Here is a 22703-nt window from a genome sequence, read left to right on the forward strand (position 1 = left end):
CTCTTACCTTGCCCGACTGTTAGGACGGTCCACTAAAGCTCTGCAGCCCACATGCACCAAAACCCGGGACTGGGAGGACGACGGGGCTACCTATCAGCTGTCCTAGTCCTTGGAGGCCTGGGGCCCTTCTTGTCTTGCTCCTCTAGAGAGACAGAACCCGGCTTCTTCCTGTTTATTCCCCTAAGTCAGGCCCAGACCAAAACTTCAGGCAGCTTTATTGCCCCACAATCTCCTTATCTGAGAGTTTCAAGAGACAAGGGTCACTGGGGACTTTCTAAAGCCACCTTCAGGAGGGTGACAACCTGGAGGTTCCACTGCTTCCTCACCATTCATCTCCCAGCGGAGCTTCTGAATCTGTCTTTGGACAGAGAGGGCCACTGAGGCCCGGACTGGGAGAGTGCCTGGCTCAGGGTTCCACAGTGAGCAGAAGCCCTCCAGCCCCTGTTCTGGGATGGGCACCTGCCAGCGGCAGGGGCCACCTCCAGCCCACAGCTCAGCTCCCACCTTGCCATGTTGCTGGGACCCTGGGGCCCAGGGGGACTCCAACCTGCATTCCTGGAGCCCTCCCAGAGCTTGGCTTGTGCTGGGCACTATAGGGGGAGAGGCGACGATGACCCTGGCAGGGACTTCTGCCCTCCAGGGGGATCAGGTAGATGGGAGAGGCCAACATGGAACCAGTGAGCTCAGTTCAGGGAGAACGGGACTGACCAGGCTGCAGCGGGAAGGTGGGAATCCCAGGAGTGGGTGAGAGCCTCGGGGCAGGTCTGTTTGAGGCCAGCCTGAAAGGCTGAGTTGGGTGAGCTGAGCACAGATCAATGGGGGACGGGGGTGCGTGCTGTAGGTGGAGGAAGTGAAAGACACAGCCAGGGAACGAACCACAAGGGGTCAGGTCTGGTTGGGGTCTGGGCAAGGGAGCAGTGAAGGCCCCGCCAACGGCTCCGAATCTGGCTAAGGCCTTGGCACCTGAGACCACGGGAAGATGCCAGTTTGAAACCAGGGGTGTGGCGACGTGACGGCTGCCATAAAATGTGGGTCCGGCTATTAGGTAGTTAGAATGTCTGGCCAGAGGAAGTATTTTCTTTCCTCAACTTTCAGCTTGTATCTAAGGAAGAAACAGGTGGGTGAGTGGGTCTTGTTTCATGGCTGGTTGTAGTCGGCTGGAGGGGGAAGCCGTGGGGCATGAAGAGGAGGAGGGGGGAAGAAGATTCTGAGGACTTCCTTGTCTGGGCTTGGGAGGAAAAGAGCGTGCCTGACTGGGGGAGAGCGCAGAGCCTTGGGCTTGCTGGCCAGGAGTCAAGGGCTGACCTGTCTCCACAGGTGTCAGCAATTTGAGAGAGCCACGGAGCCGGGAGGCCTGGCTCGTAGGTCACATCTCAGTCAGCAGCTAGGACTTTACATCAAAAAATAGTCTCGGGGTGCCTGGGTGGCTCAGTGGGTTAAGCCTCTGCCTTCGGCTCGGGTCATGATCCCAGGGTCCTGGGATCGAGCCCCACATCGGGCTCTCTGCTCAGCGGGGAGCCTGCTTCCTCCTCTCTCTCTGCCTGCCTTTCTGTCTGCTTGTGATCTCTCTCTCTGTCAAATAAATAAATAAAATTTTAAAAAATTTAAAAAAAATATAGTCTCCTTTTCCCCCTCAACCCATTCCTGTGCTGAGTCCCCAGATACGCCTGAGGGCCAGCCTGCCTGTTTCCTGCTCCTGCCTGGGCAGCCCAGCCCAGCACATGGGCGGGGGGTGGGGCACTGGCTGTCCCTTCCTGCTTCTCTGCCCCCCTGCTTAGGAACGCGGACATAATGCTTGGCCTTCACCAATTCTTCAGGTAGCAGCTGCAACAGCGGCCAGGGGAGGACAGCCAGGCCACCGTCCCCCCAACTTCCACCCTCCCTGAGCTCCTCCTGAATCATCTGTTCGGACTGGGCCCATGGACCAGGGAGGGCAGGCCATCCACCAGAGCCCAGGCTGAGGAGGCCCCTCTGGCCCAAGACAGACTCTCTGCTAGGACTGGTGCCCGTATCTCATGCACATTCTGCGTGAAGCTTTCCAACAGCAGGTCTCAACTCAAGGGTGCACCAGAATCACCTGGAAGGCTGATTCACTCCCCAGATCACTGGGCCCATCCTGGAGTTTCTGAGTTAGCAATTCAGTAGCAGCACCTGAAAACCAGCATTCCCAACAAGTTCCCAGGTGACCATGAAGCAGTTGACTGGGGACCACCCAGAGCCACCGCCCTACAAGTCAGCTCTGTGATTTGCAGAGTCCTTCCTGTTGGGTTCACTCCTCACGTCCACTTCGGCGGTGGGGGGGGGGGTTACCCCCTTCGGGTGGACACAGCGAGCTGTGCTCCGCTCAGAGCACTTCTCTGAGGTTACACAACCACGAGACAGCAGGAACCTGTCCTCCAAACGCTCCAGGAGCACACAACCGCTTCCTAACTGGGGGCCACTGGGGGCTGTGATTCTTGCCTTTCCATCTCGCAAATATTCTCGGTGTACAAATGGGAGGGTCAGGCCAGTCCTCAAGAACCAGCGGGTGCTCGGCAGCTAGCTTCACCCTCTGAACTGCAGGCATCAAGGTCAGGTGGTCAAGACACAGGCTTCAGAGTCAGAGACCCAGAGAGAAACCCAGACTCTCCTTCTCTAGATCTTGCAACTACATGGGCACCGACCTCTCCCCACGTTGCTATGAAATGGCGCTATGGTTGCTATGAAAAGGCTGAACAGAGCGGTTAGACCGGCACACAGTGAGTCCTCAACAAACGGCAGCAACTGGTTGGCCAGGGAGGGATGTGCGGAAAGATATTAAAACCTGTGTCTCAGTCTTCCCATCTGTAAACTGGGGTCAACGACAGAACCTAACTTACAGGGAAACGGTAAGGATTCGATGAGTTTATTCCTTTAAAATGCCTTACAGTGGGTGCCTGGGTGGCTCAGTCGGTGAAGCATCTGCTTTCAGCTCAGGTCATGATCTCAGGGTCCTGGGATCGAGCCCACATGCTCAGTGGGGAGTCGGCTCCCCCTGCTTGCACATGCTCTCTCTCACTTTCTCTCTGGCAAATAAATAAATAAAATCTTTCTAGAAAACCATTTTTTTTTAAAGATTTTATTTATTTATTTGACAGAGAGAGATTACAAGTAGGCAGAGAGGCGGGCAGAGAGAGAGGAGGAAGCAGGCTCCCTGCTGAGCAGAGAGCCCGATGCGGGACTCGATCCCAGGATCCCGAGATCATGACCTGAGCCGAAGGCAGCGGCTTAACCCACTGAGCCACCCAGGCGCCCTAGAAAACCATTTAAAAAATATAAAATAAAATGCCTTAAAGCAATGCCTGGCATGGGGGCAGCTCTGACAGGAGCTCCTTTTTGTCAAGGGCGGTAATTTCAGCACCTGAGCGCACACTTTTCATTAAGCCATGTCAGCAAAACCATCCATTAAAGAACAGAATAGGCTATTGTGAGATCAAAATTTAAAAATCACAGTGGTGCTGGTTGTACAAACAGCGTGAATGTACTCCAGGGCACAGAACTAAAAATGGTTACAATGGCAAATTTTATGCGATGTAAATTCTGCCCCAATAAGAAAGGAAGAAAAGAGCTAGCAGCCCCTAGGTATCCGGCAGGCTCTCCCCTGGCTCTCCCAGGCCATCAGCCGGCTCCACCCTTCCTGCTCTACTTTCCCCGGGGAGGACGTCCCCCCCCTTTTTTTTAAGATTTTATATTTATTTGAGAGACAGAATGAGAGAGAGAAAGAGAGAGAGAGAGAACGAGAGGGGGGAGGGTCAGAGGGAGAAGCTAGCTCCCCACTGAGCAGGGAGCCTGATGTGGGACTCTATCCCGGGGCTCCAGGATCATGACCCGAGCTGAAGGCAACCAACAGTCGCCCAGCCGACTAAGCCACCCAGGCCCCCCTCCCACCCCTTTCACTCCTGGCTAGTGGGGCCTTCTCTGCCCGCACTGTCCTCAGCAGAAGGGGCTGCGATAGGGCGAGTGTCCTCACAACTTTCCCAGGCCCTTTCAGGAAAGGCCTGGAGGAGCTGTGCCTGGACAGAGGAGTTCTCTTTCCATCCCCTTCCTGCAGGCTTCCTGACCCTCTGCGGGCCTGGCTCCTGCTGCTCTTGGGGCAGAAAGAGCTGAGGGAGCAGTATTGGCTCACAGGGACTCTCCCTGGGCTTGGCTGGGTTTCCCACTCTGCGCAGGGAAGGCACAGATATGTTCTGAGACCAGGGGCCCAGCTCCAGTCTGCTCTGCCTCCGTTGGCTGTGTGACCCTGTTCAAGTCATTGCCCTCTCTGGGCCCCAGGGCCCCATCTGTACAATGGGAGTGTGCATCTCTGCTTGCCGCAGTCCTGAGGCTTTAGGGAGGCTCTGAAGGGAGAACGGGGTGGGGGGGAGGGGGCACATGTGCTTTGTTTCTTTACTGTGTGGTATGACCACATGGAGAGGAGGCAGAGATGGCTACAGACACAGTCGGGCCTGGCTCAGGCACTGGTCTCACCACATACCCGCTGGGACACCTTGGGCAGGCTAGTCAACCTCTCCAGGTCTTAGGTTTTGTCATCCTAAAGTAGTAAATGAGTTCATATATGGCCAGCACTTAGAACACTGCCTAGAACATGGCAAATCCAAGATAAATTCAAAATAAGTAATAATAGCATTCTACTGAGTACTCACTGTGGGCTAGGCACTTCCCTACTGTATTTAACTGTATTAATGGGTTGAAATGAACATTTAACAAAAATGCATAAGGTGACCAGAGCTTACAGATTAAACCAGAAGCACAAAGTGTCCATGTCGTTTTTTCTCCTCCATGTGGCAATGCTTAAAGATCTAAAGACTTGGGGGTGGAGGGGATCACCTGTGTTGGGAGGCAGCCGAACCCCCTTAACAGGCTGGCAGCAGAGAAAACCTTGTGCCCCTCCCCCAAACCCTCTGTGCTGATTTAAAGCTCTAATTCTTATCTAATCTAATTCTGAGCCAGACGCACTCACTCCTGCTCTCAAATGATCTTATTACATCTGGGGCAAAAAAACAGGACTGCCCAGCCTCGGGGACCTGGGTGGACATCCAGCCCAGCTCTCAGTCCTCCTTTCCACACCATTCTGTCTGAAAAGTCTGAGGGTCTTGGCTTGTACCATTCTAGTGATGGGAAGCTCACTCCTTCCGGGAACAGGGCAGATCCACTGTCACACTTCCTTCTCCCACTGAGTGGAAATCCCCAGTTCCCCTGCCTCTGTTCCTCCAGCTCTACCAACGGCACCCACGGCCTTTGCCCCATGGCAACCTTTCAGACAGCTGAGGCCCCTGACCACGTGGCCCTGCACTGGGTCCATGCAGGGAGGGGGAGTTTCTTGTGTGACTCAGGTTCCCATCTCCCCACTTTCATCGCCTCCCCATAATGTTCCGAGCTGTCCCCATTTGACACCTAGGTTGGAGCCCAAACCAGACTCAAATCCTCCAGATGGGGGCTGAGAACTACTCAGTGGAGCAGGTACCCCCCAAAGACCCTAGATTCACTTCTTAGAATAGTAGCACTGGCCAGACCTCAAGAGCTCATGGGGTACAGAAAGGGAAATTGAGTCAGCTTGTCCAGGGACATCCATAAAGGGCAGAACCAGGAATGGGATCTGGATTTCTGGCACCCCAGCCTGGGAGAGTCCTCTAAGACATGGAACAAAGTTCCCTTTGATCCTGTGACTGGATACAGTACCAAATATTTTTTTCCTTATCTGTGTTGCTGTTCTCAGAGGGACAGATTCCAAGCATGGCTGGGGAAGAAGGCTTCTAATTGTGAGGCACGGGGGTGGGGTGGGGTGGTCATTTACCGCAGCTGGACCCTCCCGAGACTCAGACTTTGAAAGGTGGGCTGCATTTCTCCAGACTGCGGTTTACGCTGAGAAGAATGGGGCTTCTTAGGGTCAGGCGGGGAGACAGACCCCAAGTCTTTGCTGCCAGAAAGGTCAGCACAGCCGCAGCCCCACAGTGGGAAAGGTGAATGGGGAAACATAGACTCACACTACATTCTTCATGCCTCCTGCCAGAGACAGATTCCTGTGCTGGGTTCTGTGGACCCAGAGGTAGTAATGGGGTGTCTGCCCGGGGAACAGGCAGAAGAATGGAGAAATCACACCCTACCTGAACAAATCACAAACGAGGTGATTTGTCAGAAGGGGCAGCTGCAGAGAAAGGACCAGGAAGTTAGAGCAGGGAGGCTTTTTTCTTTTTTCCTGATCATGTACTTTTCGAAAGAGAAAAAAATGAACCCCACCCACCAATATTTTATATTTTATACACGTTACTACTCTCAGGAGCTACGAGGCACAATGTATACATGAGGCGAGATTCATCGCTAACCAGAGTGACTCTAAAGCTGTATTTCAAATAGCGCCCCTCCCCCCAATTTAAAAAACAGCTTGGGCTGACTTCTTATCAGATTGGATTACTTTGTCACTGTTTTTTTTCCCCCTCTTCGTGTGGCTGCGGATGTGACCATGGCCAGAAACCCAAGTGTTAATTTCTTGTCCAACAGTACTCATATTATTAGAACCACTAACAACCCACTGTTCAGATAGCAATCTTCTTCTTTTTTTTTAAAGATGTATTTATTTGACACAGGGAGAGAGAGTGAGAGCACAAGCAGGGAGAGTAGCAGGCAGAGGCAGAGGGAGCAGCAGGGTCCCTGCTGAGCAGAGAGCCCGATGCGGGGCTCCATCCCAGGACCCTGGGATCATGACCTGAGCCCAAGGCAGAGGCTTAACCCACTGAGCCACCCAGGCGCCCTCAGATGGGAATCTTCTAAAACCACTTGTCCATTTTGTGATGATTAGTTTTGTTCAAACTGGTTAATATAATCCACAAAACCAATCTGGATTAATTAGTCTGGATTAATTTGGATTAATTTGGATTCATTAACCAGGTTAAATTAACTATACTGAGCTCCCGAAAAGAGAGCAGGGGCATGCTTGCCATCCCTTCTCAGAGTACTTTCCCCTTCTCTGCATAGACTTCCAGAGACACGAGACACGAGGCTGTCTGACGGCCTGAGTGGTGTCGGTGGGTCTGCATCTCCCAACCTTGAGCAAAGCCGAATGATCGTCTCGATAGAGCTCTTCCCTGCGCCCCAATAAGTGTCTTGCACCCCTCACTTGGGAGGCCACCAGAACAGAAGCCGGGGAGACCAGCAGGATTTTCAGGCTGCACAGGATGGTAGAGATCGTCTAGTCTAACCCCCTCCCCTTACAGGTGAGGATACAAGGCCTGGGTGAGGGATGTGACTAGCCCACCGCAGAGCCCAGAGAGAACGCAAATGTCTAGTTCTTGATGTGCAAACCAGCTGCTTCCATGTCCCCGCCTCAGTCCAGCCCCTTCCTCGGCCATTCTCGGCTCCCTGCCCCTCTCAGCCCTCTGCAGCTGTATCCCCCGTGCCACGAGGTCGGCCACTGGCTCTGAGGCCGGCTGAAGGTGGCAAGGAGGTGATGTGTGTCCCAGTCAAGTTATAGGTGCTATCAGGATGGGAAGGGGGGACACAGGGAGCCATCAGTAGGCCACGGTTCTAAGAGTCGCTCTGCTTCCCTCTGTAGCCTGGGTTCCTTGTCTGTGAAATGGGACCAGTCAAACCCAGCTCCTGGGTTTGCTATTTGGATACCCATGAGGTCCCCTTGATGTCTGTGGGCTGGGAAGTGACCCCTGAGGGGTGCTACGGTTATCCTGACACTCTGGAAGGTTTTGTTTAGGCGATGGGATCCAGGGGGTGAGATCTAGAGTCTGTGGAGTCTACCTCCGACTGCCAACCAGAGCCCTGGACACTGCAGGGCTTGGAGCCCCGGCAGCCCAGTGGTCCCCCGAGGTGCCGACCCAGGCCCGGTGTGGCGGTGGGCACCTGTGGGCATGGATCCCGGGCCTTCCAAGGCAGACCTTAAGTCCTGCTGCTGTCCCCACAGCTCTGCTCTCCGCTGCTCTCATCCGCCTCATCTCCACATCCCTCTCCCCTCGCCCACGCTGTCTTCCTAATCTCCCCACCTGACTTCTCCTAAGCGGAGTCCCATTTGGGCGACCCTGAGACAGAAGCATCCCTTCTTCCAAAACCTTCAGTGGCTTCTCCGTTGGGCATTCGAAGCTGAGGTGTGGCCCAGGAGTGAACCAAGGAGAGAGGTGGGGGCAAGGTGGGGGAGAGAAAGGGGGACAAGGGCAGCAGGGCTGGGTGCAGACAAGAAGGGGGTGCGATCTCCTCCCTCCCTCCCTCCCGTTCTTTTTTTTTTAAATTTTTAAATTTTTTTATAAACATACTCTCTATAGCTCTACAATACCTCCCTTTCTTTTTAAAGATTTTATTTATTTGACAGAGAGAGACACAGCGAGAGAGGAAACACAAGCAGGGGGAGTGGGAGAGGGAGAAGCAGGCTTCCCGCTGAGCAGGGAGCTCCATCCCAGGACCCCAGGATCACAACCCAAGCCGAAGACAGTCGCTTAATGACTGAGCCACCCGGGTGCCCCGGCGGGGGTGCATTTTCTATAGAGAACTTAAAAACAATAATAAGACTAAAAGTCTGACCTGTTATTATCATGATCTGCCTGTAATTCTCAACAGAAATGACAAAACACTCCCCTCTGCCAGGCCAGGCTGCTCCCGCCTCCTCTGCCCTTGGTGACTGCCCAGGACTGGATACTATGCCCTGGACCGAGCCAAACTGGACTGTGTTTGCCACAGCCCGAACAGGCTCAGCGTGCTCCCCGTCAGCAGCCCTGGCTTACACTGGTTCTCTTGCCAAGTCCCTCCAGCGCTCCACAGGCCCCGCTGCTGCCACAAGGTTCAGCTTAGTGGCTCCCCTTCGTTGTCTTCCCACATGCATCCCAGGGCACTCCTTGGCTAGCCACAGCTCCCCCCACCCCCCGCCCAGGCCATGTGCGGACCCCGCAGCATCAGGTTCTCATCTCCCAAGGAAGACCGAGGAAAGGAAGCACCCCGTGCGATCTGGAACCTGCAGCACGGCAAAGCATACTAGCAGAGTCCCTGTCTCCCTGTGTGACCTCAGATCCATCCCAGATCCTCTCCAGCCTCAGTTTCCCCCTGTCCAAGGGCCGTATCCTCTCCAAAGGCCCTCCTTTCCTTGTCCTCAGTCACCCATTTCTCTTGGCCACACCCTGCACTTTGCCACCCTGTGAAAACGTTCCACCTGCTTCCAAAGTCACTAATCCAAGCGCCCCATTGCTGACCGCCCATTGGGCGCTGCCTCAACTCCACTGCCAAGACTGGACACAGCCTCTCCATGAGGCCAGCTCCGGGATGGCGTCTGGGCCATCCAACCTCAGCCGCTTTCTTGTGTCCAGTGATCTGGGACACCCGCCCACAGCTCTGCCCCCGAGAGACACCTCCTCTACCTCATCCCCGCCCATCTGCCTCTCTCTCCTCTCCATCCACGAGGTCCGTCACCTCATCCTCGCCAGAGACCTCTTCGCCCACTGACCTCTTTTCCCATCAGCCACCAAAAGTCTGGTGCTGGATGAACCAGGATACTTAAGGAGGGCTGGGGAAAAAATGGACAAAACCCAAACCAGGACATGTATCAGTGGGGTGACAGCTTTCCCACTACAGCTCTTCTCCTCCCGGGACCCTTCCCTCTGCAAGGCAGGTCTTGTGACGGCACAGCCAGATCCCAGCGGTTGCCCGGGTGGCCTCCTCCTCCTCCTCCTCCAGCTGCCCATCACCAGCGCTCCTTGTACACCATCTACCCAGCTCTCATCCCACTGCTACCAGCGGCTCTCACCTGCACACACTCACCTACCTACCATCTTGGCCCCTATCTTATCAGAAGATGCCCATCTGAGCATGTCACTCCACAGCCACTGCTCCAAGAGCCCAAGGGTCTGGCCCACTCCACCTCTCTGGCCTTACCTGCCCAGGAATCAGAGCTGGAGACACTCAGAACTTTCAAGTCCTCAGAGGTCCCCGTCTGTCAGCCTCAGCATTGTTTCCTTGGTCCAGCAGCCTCCACTTCCCCCTGACTGGTCTTTGAGATCAGTTCAAAAGTCCTTCCTTTGGGGCATCTGTAGGGCTCAGTCAGTTAAGCGTCTGCCTTTGGCTCAAGTCATGATCCCAGAGTCCTGGGATCGAGTCCCACATCGGGCTCCCCACTCAGCAGGGAGCCTGCTTTCCCTTCTGCCCCTCCTCCCACTTGTTCTCTCAATCTCTTTCTCTCTCAAATAAATTAAAAAAAAAAAAGAAGAGTCCTTCACTTAGAATAGCCTTTTGCAGTTGACCCTGAACTGGACACATTCTCTGCTCTGTAAGCTGTGATGCCGTCTCTTCCCCAACAGGCACCTGTTGCAGGTTTTGTGGGACGCGAGGATTACTGTCTGTTGCCTCTGGTCTGGGACCCCACCACGGCAGCACCTATGTCTGTTCTGCGGTGTGCTGTAACCCTAGCGCCACGCCGGGCTTCACAGGCACTCGGTGACCCATACGCAAATAAAGGTCTCATTCATAAGAGTAAATCGAAAAACAACTTTGTAGGAAATGAATGTGTGGGCCTTTCTGGGTGAGGCTCTAGGGTGATTGATCTGTGTGGGGCAGGTCTCTGTGGTCCCTCTCCAGGGTGGGCCGTAAGTCAACCTAGTCCTGATAATGATCATTAACAAGGATGAGGTTAATGAACCAGCCAAGAAGCTCTCTGAGCTCTTTCCTGTCCATTATCTCTCCAGCTCCCCTCCAGGCCTTCCCCCCATTACTCATATAGCCCTGGGCGTTTAATGACCAGTCCACAGGGGCATTTCTGAACTCCGAGCTGGCGTTATGTTCATTTTGCAATGTGAACACTGTCTTCTTCGGAAGGGCCAGCACTCAGGAGCCTTTGCTTTGTGAGGTTGGGTGAGGAAAAAGTGATGGATGGGTTCAAATCCCAGCTTTATCTTTTGCTGGCTGTGTGACCCTGCAAAAATCCCTTAACCTCTCTGGGCCCCTGTTTCCTGATCTGTAAACAGAGGACAAGACTATCTAGCCAGGAGGTTGACAGAAGATTAGATGAGTATATGTACATTAAGAATCTAGGGTGGGGCCCTCCTGCTTGTTGTTCTGATTGATTCCAAGACACATTTTTTTGACATTTAACATCTCTGAAACTGAAATGCAACTTAGAGTTTTCTGTTTTTCCTTTCTTAATGGGTTATAAAACAATGGCATATCTCACAACAGATGGTACCCTGCATCCAATAAAATATGACAGGAGATTAGTTTCTTTACTTCCCTTGTAAAGAGGCGGGAAGGTGTATGAGAGCCCCACGGACTGAAGACCAAGCGAGGGCATCATTGAGGGAGAAGGGTCTGCGGGGGTCGGCTTACTGAGGTGGGCCCCTGAAGCATTTACAAGGCCCCTGCCCTAGCCAGCGGGCCCTCTGGACCTGTTCCTGCCATTCCAGTCCCACTCAGGGGGTGGCCCAAGTGCCAGGAGAACACTTACCCTTCTGGACCTGACCCTGTGCTCCTGCTGCTGGGGCCTGCGGTCCTGCTTGGACAGTCTGCTCACCGTGCGGAGAGTGCTACCAGCCACCTCCAACCCCCATCTCTGTCCCAGGAAGAGTCCTAGAACCTACTCCAGACACCTCTCCTTCAGTGCCGCCTCCAACCAGGCCACCCCTGGACCCGGTTCCCAACTGTCCTAAAGGCCGGCAGGGAGGATATCATCCAGGCCTCACCCAAGGCCACCCGCTGTGGGTGCCTCCTGGAACCCTCTAGCCTGCTGACGTCAGACCCTTATACTCTCTGCATTATACTGTCACATATATTACATGCGGACAACTTGTTCTAGAAATAAACATCAAATAGCGTGCAAAAATTTCAAAATATAGAAAAGACAAAAGTAAAAGCGATCATCAACCAGCTTCATGTGTCTGCGTATTTTCACATATTCACAAGTGTGGACATACATTCTTCTCCCATATTCAAACCCAAGCAGGCTCAGTGCCCGCACCGTGTTCACCATGTTCTCTGCCTTGCTTTTCCAGGTAATGAGACCTCGCGGACCTCCTTGACCCAGAACTATTTCTCCTCAGTGACCTCACGGCGCTCCCGTCTTCCACCCCTTCCCCTGGCACGTCCCTTAGCTCTCAGCACCCCCTCCTGCCCAGGTCCTGAGACCCAGCCCATGCGTATGGCCCTGCGTTTCTGCAGGCACTCGTCCTCTTCAATGGGACAGGGCTGTGACTGGGTTACGGCTGTCCTCGGGCCCCCTCTAAGCACAGCCACACCCCCCCCCCTACAGAAATACTCTTTAGCTCTTAAATCAAGGGGTATAAGGTGAACAGAGGCTCTCTGTCCCTGTTAGGTTTGATTGGAGGCCTTTTAAAATAGACCAGATGTTCTCTGAGACCCAGAAGGATGCTGGCCCTGTGTTTCTTAAACTGCCAGGGGCTCCAGACATCACAATAAGCAACAACAAACAGGTGCCTGACATTTTAGAGTTCAGAAGTACTACCATGCTCTTTATCCAATTTTAAGCCTCACAACCACCCTATAAATTAGGCAAAGCAGGTACTTATCTTTGGGCTATTCTACAGATGAAGAGGCTCGGGCTCAGAGAGGTGAGCCATTTACCCAATGGCCTTCTGCACTTTCTTCCCCTCCCATGTCTGGCTGACTTCCATCCCACTCACAACCCAGCTGGGACATCACCTCCTCTGGGGGCCTTCCCCACCTCCAGCCCCACCCAGGCTAGGTTAGCTGTCCCTCTTTGAGGGCCACAGCTCCTGGGCTTCCCTATCAGAGCTGGAGCCCCCCGCCCCCCTCCCGGCTGCACACCCTTGCAGACGGTGCTGGGTCTGGTTTCTCTCCATCATTCCCTTGAGCACAGGGAAGCCTCAGTAGATGGCTGCTGGCATGAAGATCGTTACAATCATCAAGGCAGGAAATAATCTCCCCACTTTATGGGTGAGAGGAAGGGGCAGAAAGAAGGGACAGGACTTGCCTACAGAGCACGTTTTAGGCCAGATGCGGGCTCCCTCCTCGGGGGCGTGGCTTCCTTCCTTCCACTGTCTTTTGCTGTCTGCAATCTTGGACTGCAGGCCACTGCCCCAGGTTCATTTCTGTCTCCTCCTGCACTGGCTGCGCCTACCTGGTTCAGCCAGGTGTGAAGGGGCGTGTCGTGGAGGTGCTCTGGCTGGGGCAGGCTCAATCCCCCAGCCTGAGCCAACACCCCGGGGGGCAGCCTTAGGGACAGCAACAGTAGCCACCCATCTATTGAGCACCTCCGTGTGCCGGCACTTTCCACTTACACCTCACTTCATCCTGCAGCTGGCACCATTATGATGCCATTCTGCAGGTGGGGCGGGGTGCGGGGGCGGGGAAGACCCGGCCCAAGGCTCACCTGGTAGCCGGCTGGGCCTGGATGCCGGGACCACATCCCTAGCAGCAGGAGGCCCCAGGAGTTTGCTGGCACCAGAGCCAGAAATAAATGCACAGTCAGAGTACAAGAGACAACTCCCAGGGGGCCTGCAGGCCTGGCAGGGCCCCAAACTCTCTCTCCCTGTCTCCTGGCCACCTCCCACCCAGGGCCCACGGGAGGGTTGAGACTCTTGAGCTCAGGGAACCCACGCCTGCCCGGGCAGCCCGGCCCGGCCCGGCAGGCAGCCCAGCCCAGCAGTCCTGGGCCCTGCCTGTGGGTGGGGTCACGCCACTTGCCAGCCCCCTGCAAACTCTGGGCTCAAGGCCAGACCGAAAGCAGCTGCCACATCAACCCTGCACAAGTTCTCAGCATCCTATTTCTTGTCAGAATGAGACCTCACCTATCTGTTCCCAACTAGGTGAGAGATGCTCCACAAGGCCCTACCTTTCACTGAGCCTCGCTTTCCCCATGTGTGAGCTGATGCTGGGGCGGGGTGAGTGCGGGGGTGTGGCTCACGGGAACCCACCAACTGACATTCCAGGTAGCAGAGCACAGTGATGAAGACCCTGGAGACTGGAGCCTGATGACATGGCTTCAGGTGGCTGACCCTGTGCAAATGGCCCAACCTCATCTGTGAAATGGGGGAGAACAGGGTTCCTGGGAGGCTCAGTTGGTTAAGTGGCTGGCTGCCTTCAGCCCAGGTCATGATCTCAGGGTTTTGGGATCGAGCCCCGCATCAGGCTCCTTGTTCAGCAGGATCCTGCTTCTCCCTCACCCTCTGTTTGCCACTCCTCCTGCTTGTGCTCCCTCTCTCTCTCAAATAAGTAAATAAAAGCTTTAAAAAAAAATGGAGAAAATAGTTGAAAAAAGGCGAAGTAAATATGCCAAAATATTTATAATGATTACCTGAGATGAAAAGAGAAGATACAGATAATTTATTTTCTGTTTTCCTTTTTTTCTAAATTCCCCATTACCATCAAGTATTTATAATATAAAAAAATACTTTCCCTGTAAACTAACTTTATTGAGATATAACTTACATATAATAGAATACACTCATTTTTCTTAAAAAGTAGCAATAACAATGAGAGTCTCTATCTTCCACCATGCTTTGAGGACTGAATGGGTTAATGTATGTCAAATCTTAGATGGTTGCCTAGAGCAGAAGTGCTATTAAGTGTTTGTTCAATAAATAAGCTAAGACCAGCCTGGCTTCCTCCTCTTCCTCCTCGTGCTCACCTGGCCTGGATGCCCACCCCCCGTCCTCATTCCCAGCACCTACATCCACTGGGTCACTGCCTGGGTCCAACTCATCCCCCCAGCCTGGATTATTTCCACAACCTTCTCTCTGCAACCCAGAAGACACACACTGACATCAGATCTGGCCATGCCCTGGCCGTGTCCCACGGCTCCTCACTGCCCTCTACTAGAAGCCCTGGGTCCCCTATGAGACAGCGTCTCATCTCAACAAGCTACCTAATGTCTCTGTATCTTTGTTTTTTTTTTAACTGAAAAAGAGAAGTAAAAAGAGTACCCCCTCCTTGGGGCAGTAGAGTAGAGCTGGCTCAGTCAGTAGAGCACACAACTCTTGATCTTGGGTCACGAGTCCGAGTCTCAAGTGTGGCATGAAGTCTACTTAAAAAGGGGGGAAAAAAAGAGCATCCCCCCCCTCATAATGATGCACAGGGCAGGGTCCAAAATCTGACCACCAGTGGCACCTCTTACCCATCTTCCCTGCCTTCTCTGTCACTCTGTTCTCGCCCGCTCTTCCGTGAACATGCCAGGCATGGTCCTACCCCAGGCCTTTTGCACTGGCTGTTCCCTCCACCTGGATGGCTCTTCCCCAGAAACCAGCCCAGCAACCTTCCTCACCTCCTTCAAGACTTAGCGCAAAAGTCTCCTTCTCAGTGATCCCCCAACCACCCAATTAAAAACTGCAACCCCATCCTTCCACTCCCCTTCACAGGCCTGGAACGTAACTCCCGTGTTTTATTTGTTCCACCCCATTTATCACCATTTCCCTTTACTTACTGTTTATTGTCTTTTCTTCCCTATCAGATCGGAAGTTTCTTTAGGATAGATTCTAGGGGTCTATTTTATTTACTGTCAAGACTGCTGCCTCCACCCCAGGAAATACCGAGCACAATGTAGCTGTTCAATAAAAGAACAGCTAAATGACTAAATGAATAAATGTAAAGCACTTAGGACAGAATCAGGCAGGTGGGAAATACTCATTGTCATTAGTATTTTATTAGTATTACTGATTTTTCAAGGTGAGGATCCCATGCCCTTCCTCCTTGACTTTTCCAAGCTTATAATCACACTTTCCTAGTCTCCACTGCACCCTGCCAATCTCTCAATTATGGTAAGGGAGCACAGGGCTCTTTAATTATATCTTTTTCCATTCAGACTGAACTGAACGAAACTGCCATTTCTTGTTAAGTCAAGAACAGTCAGATATTGGCCATTTCCCACAGTTTAACCTAATATATTTCTCATGTCAACCTGCAGGACCCTAGGAGGCACCTCAAGTCCTCGTACACAGTAGATACCCAATAAATGTTTGTTCACAGAAGGCAAGCCACCTATTCCTGGCCCTACATACTAGGTCTGATTGCAAAGCACCTCTAGTCTGATCTGAAGGAGGCAAGGAACAGCCTATAGCCTTAAAATAACAAACAGAAGATCCTGCTGCACTATTTTCTGGTCTTCCTGAAAAATCTCTGTCCCCTGATATCTGGCAAAGAAAAATAGAAACAAAGCCACACTCCCCTGTACAACAATCCAGCTTCTGGCCATCTGGAACTAACAAAAGTCAAAAGCTGAATGAAGCCCCTTCCAAGGGAAAAAGAATAGCTGCAGTCCTCTAAGAGGATTTGTTTAATGATGGGGGAGGAAGGCTAGAACATTCTTTGGTTATCACCATGTTCACTGCTCCAACACAGGCTTCAGTTACAGAGATCTGTTAGGTCCTTAAGGCGGGTTGTCAGAGCTGAAAGAAATTCAGCAATCATTGACTCTATGCCATTTCACAGATGGGGAAAGTGAGGTCAGAAAAGGAAAGGGGGGGCACCTGGGTGGCTCAGTTGGGCATGCACCTTTGGCTCATGTCATGATTCCAGGGTCCTGGGATGAAGAAACATGTGAGGTCTGCTTCTTCCTCCCCCTCTGCCCCCCCACTCATGTTCGGGGGCTCTCTCTCTCTCTCAAATAAATTTTTAATTAATAAAATCTTAAGAAAGAAAGAGAGAAAGGGAAAGGGACTGAGCCAAGGTCACACTGTGGGGTACATGCAGAGTTCATCCTGGATGTACGCCTAACGCCTACTGACTTGAGTCGTGAGCTTTCCTCTTGACCATGCTGCTTTTACGGCAGCCTGATCCCAGCAATGGAAGCTTTAATGCTACTATTTTTTAAGCTGCGCTTTTCAAATGAAATACTTATTAAACCTCAGGTAAAACACCAAAAGCGTCACTACATGAAAACTTGTTATAAATAACAGCACTGCATTCATCTTCCTCTATAGTTATTTCCTTAAGGTAAAGTCCTCAAAGGAAGAAGTCTAGGGGCAAAGGGCAGTTTGAATCATTTTCCTGGACTCTTGTAACAGGCTACCAGATAGACCTGCAAAATTAAAGGCTGCTGTAGGATCCCCACAGCCTTGCAGCAGGGAGGTTTATCCTTTTATATTTATTTTTGTTCATTTTATAGGAATAAATACAGACCACTTTCACTTACTATATGGTATGTGTCTTCCAACAAATAAACAAATACTCTGGTCTTGCAATCAGAAACCCGGGGCGTGGCTGCTGGCTGGCGTGTCAACTTGGACAAGTCATGTCCCCTCTGGGGCTAGGGGATGCCTATTTAGACAATGAGGGGGTTGAAGCGATGATTTCTTCCGCTGCCTTTCAGCTTGGACATGCCATAATTCCACAGTACATTTTCAAATTATTAGGATAGGATGACTTTATAATAGCCAGAATCTACCAGGCCCCTAAATCAGGCCAAAATGCTGAGCAGGAAAACAGATTATACATATGTGGAGATGACAAGACACTTAGGTAGCACTTAAGCGTGTGTGTTAGAGCTACGTTCGAGGGACAGCACATATACTTAGTCTGCTTTTACGAGGGGGTAATAATACTCATTTGTGGTCTAGCTCCAGGTTCTGTGAGGCTCCACCATAACCAGAGGGCACAGTCATGGCCACACTGCCAGTCAGATCAAGAACCCCAGACTTGCAGTCAAAGGTAATTCACCCCCCAATAAGTGCCCCCCCCCCCAGCCTCTGCTCACATCCCTCTGATGATACAGAGCTCACCACACGCCCAGGCAGTAAGAAAGCTCTTGGGTGAGGGCAGGTCACGAAACAGACAAGAAGGCCCAGTCTTGGTTCTCAGAAACTACTCCCTCCATCAGGGCAGGCAACAGGAGAAAATGAAGAGGCACTGGAGGCAGGAAGGGGCTGGAGAAGGGCTCCTACCGCTCCTCCCCTCACCCCAGACCTCTAAGGGAGCTGCTAACCCAAAGGCATTCCGAAATACAGGAAGTGCACATTCTAGCCCTGATGCAGGTGGGTTCTGAATGAGCCCCAGGCTCACTACTACTGGCTCTGGGGCAGACACCTCAGCTCCTGCCTCTTCCCTTTTCTCCCTTTGGCTCTAGCCAGAGAAAGAGTGCTGGGCTTGGAGCTGTTCAGCCCGGAAGTGAGCAGATTTAAGGGACCTGATGATTGCCCCAGAGTGGAGGAAGATGTCTGTGTGCCCAGAGCAGGACCAGCAGCTTCCAGCTGAGTGAGATCCCCATCATAAGAGGTGTGTAATGGGAGCAGCCAGACCTTCCAGAGGGGATCTTACTGAGCCACTGGGCCAGACACCACAGGTTTTTTTGTTTTTGTTTTTGTTTTTTTTTTTAACCCTGAGAGCCTGGAGCCACAGTCCCTTAGACACGTGCTCCGTCCCAGACCCAACCCCACCCAGACACAGCTCTCTTGGCACTGTCGCCCCTCTGCGGTCCACACACATAAACCTGATCCAGCCCTATCATGCTTGGAGGGGCAGGGAAGGGGATGAGGGTGTCCGATACTATGCTCTAAAACCTGGTGGGTTCATGGGTCTGGTCCAGGCAAATCTGCAGCTGACGGTCCCTTCACTCCCAACTCAGGGCTCCCCCAGCAAGGCAGACTTGGCCGGCCGGCTTCGAGGGCCCTACCCTACATGCCTAGGGGACCCCGGGTTGTCGCCCCCTCCAGTTTCCCGTACCTGGAAGCTGAGGCCCTGCAGGCCACCCAGTCAGGAAGGGGAGCGTCCAGGGTCCCGCGGGGGCACGCAGGCCACCGAGTGGGGAGGGCTGTCGGGACCGCCTGGCCACACCCAGCGTGAGCGGCCCTCGCTGCGGGTTGGGGTGGGCGATGCAGACAGTACCGATCCCAGCCCCAAGCCGTCGGGAGCCTGGACCTCAGCGCGGCCTCTCTCAACGGCGCGGAGCGCAAGGGGCCACCCTTGCGCCCGCTATCCCAGTGAGGAAACTGAGGCCTGGAGAAGAGCGGTGCTTTGTAAGGTCACGCGGGGGTGACGGAAGCCTCGTCCCCCTGCGCCCCGCCGGGTCCCCCGCGGCGCGCCTAGCCCTGCATCCCGCCCAGGGCGCTGCAGCCGGGAGGCGCTGGGCGCACACACCGCGCGCACCGGGAAGGCAGGCACCGCTGGCGGCGCGGGGCCGCCCTACCTTGATGACGACCGCGCAGGTGGCGGTGGCGGTGGCGGCAGCGGCGGCGGCGGCGTCCGGCTCCGGCTCCGCGCTCCTCACCGCCCGCCGAGTGCCCGCGCGCAGCGCCACCGCCTCCTCCCAGCGCAGGCGGGGGGGGCGGGGCCGATGGGCGGGTCTAGGGCCGGGCACGAGCCCCGCCCGCGCGCCCCGGGGCCGAGGGGCACCCCTCCTTCCCCACCCTCTCGACCGCGCTCCTGGCCCCCGGGACCGGTCTTGGGGCGGGCGCACGCGCACAGAACAGGCGCTCACAGCGCACACGCCGCAGTGATTGGGGCGGGCCGCCCGGCGCCCAAGCAGAGGCTGGGGGAAGCGAACCCGCAGCTCCCTTGGGGCGTGCCGGGGGGCAAGGAACTCGACCTCCCGAGCCTCCCTTCCTCCCCTGGCCAAATGGGAACAGTGACTGCTTCCGCGTCCGAGAGTGTTGGAGAATTAGACGAGACGACTTAATCTACCGGCCTGGCAAAGTGCGCGCGCAGAGCCGGCCACGGGAGTGGCGCTTGGTAAACCCGGGCTGGTAGAGAAATTTCCGAGGCTTCCCAGTCGGCAGGGAGGAGCAGAGCAGGGAGGGCAGCTCAGTAACGGGGGACTCCGTTCTCTCAGGAGCCAGGAGGGGGCGCTGCCGCCCGGTCTCGCCGGCTCTGGGGTCCTGAGCACACTAGGCAATGGGAGATGGGGAGATCCCTCCTTTTAATAATACGGCCATCTCACACTTACTGAGCCAGGCACTGTTGTAGGCACCGTAAATGCATTACCTCACTTTACCGTCACACAAGCCTGTGAGGTTACACTATTAACTATTTTACAAATAAGAAGGCTGAGACACAGGTTAAGCACCTCGCTTGAGATCGCACAGCTAGTCATCAGCCCCAAGCAGCACGGCTCCCAAGCTCAAGCTCAGAGCCACTTCATCACACCACCCTTCTTGAGAAGAGCTTTGTTTTGTTCAGTTGTGCATCTCGGAGCACTTAGAACAGTAGCCAGCTCAATTCTGAGTGAATAACAGAGCATACTATGTACTTTACGTATATTATTTCATTTAATCCTAGTGACCCTTTTATTTAGCTGCTATTATTACCCCCATTTTACAGGTAAGAATATTGAGACTTAGAATGGCTAAGTAAGTCGGGGTTCTTGAGTATCTCCTTGGAAAGAATAACCAGGGTCAAATTCTGCACCTTATTCGGTGTTCACTGGGCCACTCCCCGCACTGAGTCCCCTCCCCGCTCCCCATCCCTCCTGTGCGTGGTCCTCAAAGCCCCGCCCTCCCCGCTCAGACAGAATGTGAGCTTCAAGTATCAGCCTGAGTCGGGTATTTCATATTTCAGAAAAGCAGAGAAGTCAGAATGTTTTGAGAGTTCCTTATATTTAACGGCTCAATATCGCCTTTATTTTTAATTACTCCTGGGGGTGGGTGGGCACCACCACCTTCCCAAGGCTAAGCTATCTGAATGTCCTAATTCACCTGGGGCTTGGGCCAGTATCTCAGGTCCGTCCCCACAACCCCCACAAACTCCGTTCTATGAGGAAGTCTCTTCCTACAGCATCTCCCATCTGTCTGAACCAAGGCATCCTTCCTTCCAGGTTCGCCACCTTCCCAGGAAGCCTTCCTCCGTGCCCAGTGGGCGTGCCCTCCCAGCCTTACAGCTGCATCTTGTCCCCCTGCGCCATGGTGGTGGATGGCTGGGACTGTGTTGGGGAAAGGGCAGTTTGGCAGGGACCTTTGGGGGCCACAGGCATATGGACTATTGGGAGGCCATTGGAGGCCTCCGCAGTAGACAATCCAGGACCCTTTCTGGGGATGCTGCATGAGTGCATGCCTGTACACCTGTGTGTGTGTGTGTGGGGGGTGTCTTTGTTCTCCTGCCTCTTCTCCCCCCCTGGTCCTTTTCAGGAGGGCTACCTGCCCCCCTCAAGCTTATGAATTGCACATTCTGAGGCCAGAGCAGGGATGACCTGCCCAGGAGCCCCTAGTTAGAAAATCACACAATAGGTTTGGCCTCAAAGCTGGGCCCATCTGCCAGTATCTTCTGTTGGGTCTTGGTTGAATGGGACAGACACCCCTTTCCTTCCCTATGTGTCAACATGGCCAGTTTTGTCTAATCTGCCACGTGTGGATCAATGCCATGTGCAGGACGAGAATGTGTGTGAGAAGGGTGGCAAATTTTTCACCTACCTGCCCGACATGGAGCTTTCTGGGCACCATTGGCCTGTGTCCTGGGAGACTGAACGAAAAATGAGGGCACAGCAATGCCTGGGGGGTGAGGTTCTGAGTGCGGGGGATGTTAGTGGAGTACAGGCATTCTGTAGAAGTCAGTGTGCACCTCCCACTTTGAGGCGGAGGTGGGGGCGTCTTCCAAAGTGCCCTTCAAGCCCTTCCTCCTCCTTTGAGGAGTCCTTTTGGGGGACATTGCCCCAGGGAGGTTCCCTGGGCAACTCCTGTCCCCTCCCCTATCCAGTGCGGCATGGATGGCAGCTTGCTGGGGGCCTAGTGGCTGAGAGAGATGCTGTGAGCTGAGAGGTCCCATCCCCTGGGATAGGAGGGTGGGGCTGTGAGGAATCAGATCCTCCAGCTCTAGAAGGCCGCAGCCCCTGGGGATGGGGGGCAACAGCTGTGGTGCAGGCCCAGGAATCTGACACCACGGGTGGGCCCCAAGTGCCCTTGGGGAAGAAGGGGGAGGAAGGGAAGGCAGCAGGAGCCACAGACCTTCTTGAGCTGGGACAGCCTCCACCCCCACCAGTCGCTGTTACAGCCTCCCTGTCAGGTGGATGCCTCTTCCATTTTCCTTTGCCTGGAGCTCTCCCATGGGGCCCTACACCCCTCAGGAAGCTAGAGGCCAGGTCTGTTTCCCCCCCCCCCCCATCCTTTGGTGTTTTAGGCTCCAGAGGAAGCTGAGGTGAGCTGGAATGAACCCTCCGTGGTCTAACAGTTAGCACCTCTAGGGCTTGAGCATGGCTTAACCACTCAGTGACGGGCTGTGTGACTTTGGGCAAGTTGGTGAACCTCCCTGAGGCTTCGCTGTCTTGTTTCTAAACTGAGCGCAGCCTGGAGTGAGCACTGCTCTAGGACAGGCAGTTCTGATTCCCGGCTCCAGCTCCAAGCATCTCATTTCACAGCTGGAGGAAGCCGGACCAGGGCCAGTCCTGTGGTCTCCAACCTGCACCCCCCCCCCCCCCCCCCCCGGTGTATCAAAATGCCCCAACCCCACAGGCTGTGCGGCACACAGCACCAGCGTTCTTTAAGAGCCACTTAGGTGATTCTGTCGTTGGGCCAGGTACAAACCAGAGGTTACTGGGGGCTGAGGGCTGGGTCAGCAGCAAATCACCACCCCTTCCCCTAGTCTGGGAGGGGCAAGGTGGAGGCCCCGAGCTGTTGGCTGAGCTGCTTCTCCTCCGGGTGGGGAGGGGAGATGAAGGGGTTAGAGGGAGAAAGGAAGGGTGGTGTGAATGGGCAGGAGAAGAAGGGGAGAGATGAGGGAAGGAGGAGAGGGAAGGAGAGGAAAGAGGCAGGACACAGAGAGGAAGCAGGGGAGAGCTAGGAAGGGGAGAGGGGGTGTCATTTATCTGACAGGCCGTG

The 22703-nt window shown here is 54.1% G+C and overlaps 1 protein-coding gene across 2 annotated transcripts in view; it reads right to left on the minus strand.

Annotated features, from left to right (window-relative positions):
• Positions 1-19221, minus strand: part of CORO2A (coronin 2A) — a 53854-nt gene extending 34633 nt beyond the window's left edge. Inside the window, exon 1 of one of the 2 annotated variants that reach the window (XM_004747678.3) lies at positions 19088-19221. The gene's annotated coding sequence lies outside the window, so the exon portion shown is untranslated. Of the gene's footprint in view, positions 1-12943; positions 13265-19087 lie in introns of those variants that run through there. The other variant, XM_004747677.3, reaches the window with a different exon arrangement.
• Positions 19222-22703: the final 3482 nt, after the last annotated feature.

This window comes from Mustela putorius, unplaced genomic scaffold (assembly GCF_011764305.1).
Source record: "Mustela putorius furo isolate JIRA1106 unplaced genomic scaffold, ASM1176430v1.1 tig00000580_pilon_pilon_pilon, whole genome shotgun sequence".
In the NCBI taxonomy this organism is placed as follows: domain Eukaryota; kingdom Metazoa; phylum Chordata; class Mammalia; order Carnivora; family Mustelidae; genus Mustela; species Mustela putorius.